This window comes from Anas acuta, chromosome W (genome assembly GCF_963932015.1).
Source record: "Anas acuta chromosome W, bAnaAcu1.1, whole genome shotgun sequence".
Taxonomy (NCBI): Eukaryota; Metazoa; Chordata; class Aves; order Anseriformes; family Anatidae; genus Anas; species Anas acuta.
Genome location: NC_089016.1, coordinates 6,637,283 through 6,647,100, shown reverse-complemented (window position 1 = coordinate 6,647,100; position 9,818 = coordinate 6,637,283).

The window sequence follows — 9,818 nt, the reverse complement described above, 5'->3', positions numbered from 1 at the left end:
GGAGTTCTCTTGTACCCAAAGCCTTCCTTTGGTGACAGTTTTGGATGGTCCAAAGGGGCTTGCAACGCGTTTTCTGAGGCCCGGGTTTTCAGTCTTCTCCCATGCCGGCTAGGGATATATTTAGGGTTGCTCGGAAAAATCGAACCCGAAGGGTCCAGCTACATGTGGGGCTGCGTAAAGGCTCCCCTGGGGAGATCACTTGTACCCAAAGCCTTCCTTTGGGGGCACTTTTGGATGGGCGAAAAGGGCTCGTAACGCATTTCCTGGGGCCTGATTTTTCAGTCGTCTCCGATGACTGCTAGGGCTATGTTTAGGGATGCTCGGAAACAGCGAACTCGGAGGGTCCAGTTGCATATGGGGCTGCGTAAAGGCTCCCCTGGGAACTTCAGATGTACCGAAAGCCTTCCTTTGGGGGCACTTTTGGATGGTCCAAATGGGCTCGCAACGCATTTCCTGGGGCCTGATTTTTCAGTCGTCTCCGATGACGGCCAGGGCTTCGTTTAGGTTTGCTCAGGAAGAGCGAACCCGGAGGGTCCAGTTGCATGTGGGGCTGCGTAAAGGCTCCCCTGGGGAGTTCACATGTACCCAAAGCCTTCCTTTGGTGACACTTTTGGATGGGCGAAAAGGGCTCGTAACGCATTTCCTGGGGCCTGATTTTTCAGTCGTCATCGATGCCGGCTAGGGCTATGTTTAGGGATGCTCGAAAACAGCGAACCCGGAGGGTCCAGTTGCATGTGGGGCTGCGTAAAGGCTCCCCTGGGGAGTTCACTTGTACCCAAAGCCTTCCTTTGGGGGCACTTTTGGATGGGCGAAAAGGGCTCGCAACGCATTTCCTGGGGCCTGAGTTTTCAGTCGTTTTCGATGCCAGCTAGGGCTATGTTTAGGGATGCTGGGAAACAGCGAACCCGGAGGGTCCAGTTGCATGTGGGGCTGCGTAAAGGCTCCCCTGGGGAGATCACTTGTACCCAAAGCCTTCCTTTGCGGGCACTTTTGGATGGGCGAAAAGGGCTCGCAACGCATTTCCTGGGGCCTGATTTTTCACACATCTTCGAAGACGGCCAGGGTTACATTTCGGTTTGCTCAGGAACAGCGAACCCGGAGGGTCCAGTTGCATGTGGGGCTGCGTAAAGGCTCCCCTGGGGAGATCACTTGTACCCAAAGCCTTCCTTTGGGGGCACATTTGGATGGGCGAAAAGGCCTCGGAACGCATTTCCTGGGGCCTGATTTTTCAGTCGTCTCCTATGACGGCCAGGGCTACGTTTAGGTTTGCTCAGGAACAGCGAACCCGGAGGGTCCAGTTGCATGTGGGGCTGCGTAAAGGCTCCCCTGGGGAGTTCTCTTGTACCCAAAGCCTTCCTTTGGTGACACTTTTGGATGGTCCAAAGGGGCTTGCAACGCGTTTTCTGGGGCCCGGGTTTTCAGCCTTCTCCTATGCCGGCTAGGGATATATTTAGGGTTTCTCAGAAAAATCGAACCCGAAGGGTCCAGTTGAATGTGGGGCTGCGTAAAGGCTCCCCTAGGGAGTTCTCTTGTACCCAAAGCCTTCCTTTGGGGGCACTTTGGGATGGGCGAAAAGGGCTCGCAACGCATTTCCTGGGGCCTGATTTTTCAGTCGTCTTCGATGCCGGCTAGGGCTATGTTTAGGGATGCTGGGAAACAGCGAAGGCGGAGGGTCCAGTTGCATGTGGGGCTGCGTAAAGGCTCCCCTGGGGAGATCACTTGTACCCAAAGCCTTCCTTTGCGGGCACTTTTGGATGGGCGAAAAGGGCTCGCAACGCATTTCCTGGGGCCTGATTTTTCAGTCGTCTCCGATGACTGCTAGGGCTTTGTTTAGGGATGCTCGGAAACAGCGAGCTCGGAGGGTCCAGTTGCATATGGGGCTGTGTAAAGGCTCCCCTGGGAACTTCAGATGTACCCAAAGCCTTCCTTTGGGGGCACTTTTGGATGGTCCAAAGGGGCTCGCAACGCATTTCCTGGGGCCTGATTTTTCAGTCGTCATCGATGCCGGCTAGGGTTATGTTTAGGGATGCTCGGAAACAGCGAACCCGGAGGGTCCCGTTGGATGTGGGGCTGCGTAAAGGCTCCCCTGGGGAGTTCACATGTACCCAAAGCCTTCCTTTGCGGGCACTTTTGGATGGGCGAAAAGGCCTGGGAACGCATTTCCTGGGGCCCGGGTTTTCAGTCTTCTCCCATGCTGGCTAGTGATATATTTAGGGTTGCTCGGAAAAATCGAACCCGGAGGGTCCAGTTGCATGTGGGGCTGCGTAAAGGCTCCCCTGGGAACTTCAGATGTACCGAAAGCCTTCCTTTGGGGGCACTTTTGGATGGTCCAAATGGGCTCGCAACGCATTTCCTGGGGCCTGATTTTTCAGTCGTCTCCGATGACGGCCAGGGCTACGTTTAGGTTTGCTCAGGAACAGCGAACCTGGAGGGTCCAGTTGCATGTGGGGCTGCGTAAAGGCTCCCCTGGGGAGTTCTCTTGTACCCAAAGCCTTCCTTTGGTGACAGTTTTGGATGGTCCAAAGGGGCTTGCAACGCGTTTTCTGGGGCCCGGGTTTTCAGTCTTCTCCAATGACGCCTAGGGATATATTTAGGGTTGCTCGGAAAAATCGAACCCGAAGGGTCCAGTTGCATGTGGGGCTGCGTAAAGGCTGCCCTGGGAACTTCAGATGTACCCAAAGCCTTCCTTTGGGGGCACTTTTGGATGGGCGAAAAGGGCTTGCAACGCATTTCCTGGGGCCTGATTTTTCAGTCGTCATCGATGCCGGCTAGGGCTATGTTTAGGGATGCTCGGAAACAGCGAAACGGGAGGGTCCAGTTGCATGTGGGGCTGCGTAAAGGCTCCCCTGGGGAGATCACTTGTACCCAAAGCCTTCCTTTGCGGGCACTTTTGGATGGGCGAAAAGGGCTCGTAACGCATTTCCTGGGGCCTGATTTTTCAGTCGTCTCCGATGACGGCCAGGGCTACGTTTAGGTTTGCTCAGGAACAGCGAACCCGGAGGGTCCACTTGCATGTGGGGCTGCATAAAGGCTCCCCTGGGGAGTTCTCTTGTACCCAAAGCCTTCCTTTGGTGACACTTTTGGATGGTCCAAAGGGGCTTGCAACGCCTTTTCTGGGGCCCGGGTTTTCAGTCTTCTCCCATGCCGGCTAGGGATATATTTAGGGTTGCTCGGAAAAATCGAACCCGAAGGGTCCAATTGCATGTGGGGCTGCGTAAAGGCTCCCCTGGGGAGTTCTCTTGTACCCAAAGCCTTCCTTTGGGGGCACATTTGGATGGGCGAAAAGGCCTCGGAACGCATTTCCTGGGGCCTGATTTTTCACTCGTCTCCGATGACGGCTAGGGCTACGTTTAGGTTTGCTCAGGAACAGCAAACCCGGAGGGTCCAGTTGCATGTGGGGCTGCGTAAAGGCTCCCCTGGGGAGTTCTCTTGTACCCAAAGCCTTCCTTTGGGGGCACTTTTGGATGGTCCAAAGGGGCTTGCAACGCGTTTTCTGGGGCCCGGGTTTTCAGTCTTCTCCCATGCCGGCTAGGGTTATGTTTAGGGATGCTGGGAAACAGCGAACGCGGAGGGTCCAGTTGCATGTGGGGCTGCGTAAAGGCTCCCCTGGGGAGATCACTTGTACCCAAAGCCTTCCTTTGCGGGCACTTTTGGATGGGCGAAAAGGGCTTGCAATGCATTTCCTGGGGCCTGATTTTTCAGTCGTCTCCGATGACTGCTAGGGCTATGTTTAGGGATGCTCGGAAACAGCGAGCTCGGAGGGTCCAGTTGCATATGGGGCTGTGTAAAGGCTCCCCTGGGAACTTCAGATGTACCCAAAGCCTTCCTTTGGGGGCACTTTTGGATGGTCCAAATCAGCTCGCAACGCATTTCATTGGGCCTGATTTTTCAGTCGTCTTCGATGCCGTCTAGGGCTATGTTTAGGGATGCTCGGAAACAGCGAAACCGGAGGGTCCCGTTGGATGTGGGGCTGCGTAAAGGCTCCCCTGGGGAGTTCACTTATACCCAAAGCCTTCCTTTGCGGGCACTTTTGGATGGGCGAAAAGGGCTTGCAACGCGTTTTCTGGGGCCCGGGTTTTCAGTCTTCTCCCATGCTGGCTAGTGATATATTAAGGGTTGCTCGGAAAAATCGAACCCGGAGGGTCCAGTTGCATGTGGGGCTGCGTAAAGGCTCCCCTGGGAACTTCAGATGTACCCAAAGCCTTCCTTTGGGGGCACTTTTGGATGGGCGAAAAGGGCTCGCAACGCATTTCCTGGGGCCTGATTTTTCAGTCGTTTTCGATGCCGGCTAGGGCTACGTTTAGGTTTGCTCAGGAACAGCGAACCCGGAGGGTCCAGTTGCATGTGGGGCTGCGTAAAGGCTCCCCTGGGGAGTTCTCTTGTACCGAAAGCCTTCCTTTGGTGACAGTTTTGGATGGTCCAAAGGGGCTTGCAACGCGTTTTCTGGGGCCCGGGTTTTCAGTCTTCTCCCTTGCCGGCTAGGGATATATTTAGGGTTGCTCGGAAAAATCGAACCCGAAGGGTCCAATTGAATGTGGGGCTCCGTAAAGGCTCACCTAGGGAGTTCTCTTGTACCCAAAGCCTTCCTTTGGAGGCACTTTGGGATGGGCGAAAAGGGCTCGCTACGCATTTCCTGGGGCCTGATTTTTCAGTCGTCTTCGATGCCGGCTAGGGCTATGTTTAGGGATGCTGGGAAACAGCGAACGCGGAGGGTCCAGTTGCATGTGGGGCTGCGTAAAGGCTCCCCTGGGGAGATCACTTGTACCCAAAGCCTTCCTTTGCGGGCACTTTTGGATGGGCGAAAAGGGCTCGTAACGCATTTCCTGGGGCCTGATTTTTCAGTCGTCTCCGATGACTGCTAGGGCTATGTTTAGGGATGCTCGGAAACAGCGAGCTCGGAGGGTCCAGTTGCATATGGGGCTGTGTAAAGGCTCCCCTGGGAACTTCAGATGTACCCAAAGCCTTCCTTTGGGGGCACTTTTGGATGGTCCAAAGCAGATCGCAACGCATTTCCTGGGGCCTGATTTTTCAATCGTCATCGATGCCGGCTAGGGTTATGTTTAGGGATGCTCGGAAACAGCGAACCCGGAGGGTCCCGTTGGATGTGGGGCTGCGTAAAGGCTCCCCTGGGGAGTTCACTTGTACCCAAAGCCTTCCTTTGCGGGCACTTTTGGATGGGCGAAAAGGCCTGGGAACGCATTTCCTGGGGCCCGGGTTTTCAGTCTTCTCCCATGCTGGCTAGGGATATATTTAGGGTTGCTCGGAAAAATCAAACCCGGAGGGTCCAGTTGCATGTGGGGCTGCGTAAAGGCTCCCCTGGGGAGTTCACTTGTACCCAAAGCCTTCCTTTGGGGGCACTTTTGGATGGGCGAAAAGGGCTCGTAACGCATTTCCTGGGGCCTGATTTTTCAGTCGTCTTCGATGCCGGCTAGGGCTATGTTTAGGGATGCTCGGAAACAGTGAGCTCGGAGGGTCCAGTTGCATATGGGGCTGTGTAAAGGCTCCCCTGGCAACTTCAGATGTACCCAAAGCCTTCCTTTGGGGGCACTTTTGGATGGTCCTAAGGGGCTCGCAACGCATTTCCTGGGGCCTGATTTTTCAGTCGTCTCCTATGACGGCCAGGGCTACGTTTAGGTTTGCTCAGGAACAGCGAACCCGGAGGGTCCACTTGCATGTGGGGCTGCATAAAGGCTCCCCTGGGGAGTTCTCTTGTACCCAAAGCCTTCCTTTGGTGACAGTTTTGGATGGTCCAAAGGGGCTTGCAACGCGTTTTCTGGGGCCAGGGTTTTCAGTCTTCTCCAATGACGCCTAGGGATATATTTAGGGTTGCTCGGAAAAATCGAACCCGAAGGGTCCAGTTGCATGTGGGGCTGCGTAAAGGCTCCCCTGGGAACTTCAAATGTACCCAAAGCCTTCCTTTGGGGGCACTTTTGGATGGGCGAAAAGGGCTCGCAACGCATTTCCTGGGGCCTGATTTTTCAGTCGTCATCGATGCCGGCTAGGGCTATTTTTAGGGATGCTCGGAAACAGCGAACCGGGAGGGTCCAGTTGCATGTGGGGCTGCGTAAAGGCTCCCCTGGGGAGATCACTTGTACCCAAAGCCTTCCTTTGTGGGCACTTTTGGATGGGCGAAAAGGGCTCGTAACGCATTTCCTGGGGCCTGATTTTTCAGTCGTCTCTGATGACTGCTAGGGCTATGTTTATGGATGCTCGGAAAAAGCGAACGCGGAGGGTCCAGTTGCATGTGGGACTGCGTAAAGGCTCCCCTGGGGAGTTCACTTGTACCCAAAGCCTTCCTTTGGGGGCACTTTTGGATGGTCCAAAGCGGCTCGCAACGCATTTCCTGGGGCCTGATTTTTCAGTCGTCTCCGATAACGGCCAGGGCTACGTTTAGGTTTGCTCAGGAACAGCGAACGCGGAGGGTCCAGTTGCATGTGGGGCTGCGTAAAGGCTCCCCTGGGGAGTTCTCTTGTACCCAAAGCCTTCCTTTGGTGACACTTTTGGATGGTCCAAAGGGGCTTGCAACGCGTTTTCTGGGGCCCGGGTTTTCAGTCTTCTCCCATGCCGGCTAGGGATATATTTAGGGTTGCTCGGAAAAATCGAACCCGAAGGGTCCAATTGCATGTGGGGCTGCGTAAAGGCTCCCCTGGGGAGTTCTCTTGTACCCAAAGCCTTCCTTTGGGGGCACATTTGGATGGGCGAAAAGGCCTCGGAACGCATTTCCTGGGGCCTGATTTTTCACTCGTCTCCGATGACGGCTAGGGCTACGTTTAGGTTTGCTCAGGAACAGTGAACCCAGAGGGTCCAGTTGCATGTGGGGCTGCGTAAAGGCACCCCTGGGGAGATCACTTGTACCTAAAGTCTTCCTTTGGGGGCACTTTTGGATGGTCCAAAGGGGCTTGCAACGCATTTCCTGGGGCCTGATTTTTTAGTCGTCTCCGATGACGGCTAGGGCTACGTTTAGATTTGCTCATGAACAGCGAACCCGGAGGGTCCAGTTGCATGTGGGGCTGCGTAAAGGCTCCCCTGGGGAGTTCTCTTGTACCCAAAGCCTTCCTTTGGGGGCACTTTTGGATGGTCCAAAGGGGCTTGCAACGCGTTTTCTGGGGCCCGGGTTTTCAGTCTTCTCCCATGCCGGCTAGGGTTATGTTTAGGGATGCTCGGAAACAGCGAACCCGGAGGGTCCAGTTGCATGTGGGGCTGCATAAAGGCTCCCCTGGGGAGTTCACTTGTACCCAAAGCCTTCCTTTGGGGGCACATTTGGATGGGCGAAAAGGCCTCGGAACGCATTTCCTGGGGCCTGATTTTTCACTCGTCTCCGATGACGGCTAGGGCTACATTTAGGTTTGCTCAGGAACAGTGAACCCGGAGGGTTCAGTTGCATGTGGGGTTGCGTAAAGGCACCCCTGGGGAGATCACTTGTACCTAAAGTCTTCCTTTGGTGACACTTTTGGATGGTCCAAAGGGGCTTGCAACGCATTTCCTGGGGCCTGATTTTTCAGTCGTCTCCGATGACGGCTAGGGCTACGTTTAGGTTTGCTCATGAACAGCGAACCCGGAGGGTCCAGTTGCATGTGGGGCTGCGTAAAGGCTCCCCTGGGGAGTTCTCTTGTACCCAAAGCCTTCCTTTGGTGACAGTTTTGGATGGTCCAAAGGGGCTTGCAACGCGTTTTCTGAGGCCCGGGTTTTCAGTCTTCTCCCATGCCGGCTAGGGATATATTTAGGGTTGCTCGGAAAAATCGAACCCGAAGGGTCCAGCTACATGTGGGGCTGCGTAAAGGCTCCCCTGGGGAGATCACTTGTACCCAAAGCCTTCCTTTGGGGGCACTTTTGGATGGGCGAAAAGGGCTCGTAACGCATTTCCTGGGGCCTGATTTTTCAGTCGTCTCCGATGACTGCTAGGGCTATGTTTAGGGATGCTCGGAAACAGCGAACTCGGAGGGTCCAGTTGCATATGGGGCTGCGTAAAGGCTCCCCTGGGAACTTCAGATGTACCGAAAGCCTTCCTTTGGGGGCACTTTTGGATGGTCCAAAGGGGCTTGCAACGCGTTTTCTGGGGCCCGGGTTTTCAGTCTTCTCCCATGCCGGCTAGGGTTATGTTTAGGGATGCTGGGAAACAGCGAACGCGGAGGGTCCAGTTGCATGTGGGGCTGCGTAAAGGCTCCCCTGGGGAGATCACTTGTACCCAAAGCCTTCCTTTGCGGGCACTTTTGGATGGGCGAAAAGGGCTTGCAATGCATTTCCTGGGGCCTGATTTTTCAGTCGTCTCCGATGACTGCTAGGGCTATGTTTAGGGATGCTCGGAAACAGCGAGCTCGGAGGGTCCAGTTGCATATGGGGCTGTGTAAAGGCTCCCCTGGGAACTTCAGATGTACCCAAAGCCTTCCTTTGGGGGCACTTTTGGATGGTCCAAATCAGCTCGCAACGCATTTCATTGGGCCTGATTTTTCAGTCGTCTTCGATGCCGTCTAGGGCTATGTTTAGGGATGCTCGGAAACAGCGAAACCGGAGGGTCCCGTTGGATGTGGGGCTGCGTAAAGGCTCCCCTGGGGAGTTCACTTATACCCAAAGCCTTCCTTTGCGGGCACTTTTGGATGGGCGAAAAGGGCTTGCAACGCGTTTTCTGGGGCCCGGGTTTTCAGTCTTCTCCCATGCTGGCTAGTGATATATTAAGGGTTGCTCGGAAAAATCGAACCCGGAGGGTCCAGTTGCATGTGGGGCTGCGTAAAGGCTCCCCTGGGAACTTCAGATGTACCCAAAGCCTTCCTTTGGGGGCACTTTTGGATGGGCGAAAAGGGCTCGCAACGCATTTCCTGGGGCCTGATTTTTCAGTCGTTTTCGATGCCGGCTAGGGCTACGTTTAGGTTTGCTCAGGAACAGCGAACCCGGAGGGTCCAGTTGCATGTGGGGCTGCGTAAAGGCTCCCCTGGGGAGTTCTCTTGTACCGAAAGCCTTCCTTTGGTGACAGTTTTGGATGGTCCAAAGGGGCTTGCAACGCGTTTTCTGGGGCCCGGGTTTTCAGTCTTCTCCCTTGCCGGCTAGGGATATATTTAGGGTTGCTCGGAAAAATCGAACCCGAAGGGTCCAATTGAATGTGGGGCTCCGTAAAGGCTCACCTAGGGAGTTCTCTTGTACCCAAAGCCTTCCTTTGGAGGCACTTTGGGATGGGCGAAAAGGGCTCGCTACGCATTTCCTGGGGCCTGATTTTTCAGTCGTCTTCGATGCCGGCTAGGGCTATGTTTAGGGATGCTGGGAAACAGCGAACGCGGAGGGTCCAGTTGCATGTGGGGCTGCGTAAAGGCTCCCCTGGGGAGATCACTTGTACCCAAAGCCTTCCTTTGCGGGCACTTTTGGATGGGCGAAAAGGGCTCGTAACGCATTTCCTGGGGCCTGATTTTTCAGTCGTCTCCGATGACTGCTAGGGCTATGTTTAGGGATGCTCGGAAACAGCGAGCTCGGAGGGTCCAGTTGCATATGGGGCTGTGTAAAGGCTCCCCTGGGAACTTCAGATGTACCCAAAGCCTTCCTTTGGGGGCACTTTTGGATGGTCCAAAGCAGATCGCAACGCATTTCCTGGGGCCTGATTTTTCAATCGTCATCGATGCCGGCTAGGGTTATGTTTAGGGATGCTCGGAAACAGCGAACCCGGAGGGTCCCGTTGGATGTGGGGCTGCGTAAAGGCTCCCCTGGGGAGTTCACTTGTACCCAAAGCCTTCCTTTGCGGGCACTTTTGGATGGGCGAAAAGGCCTGGGAACGCATTTCCTGGGGCCCGGGTTTTCAGTCTTCTCCCATGCTGGCTAGGGATATATTTAGGGTT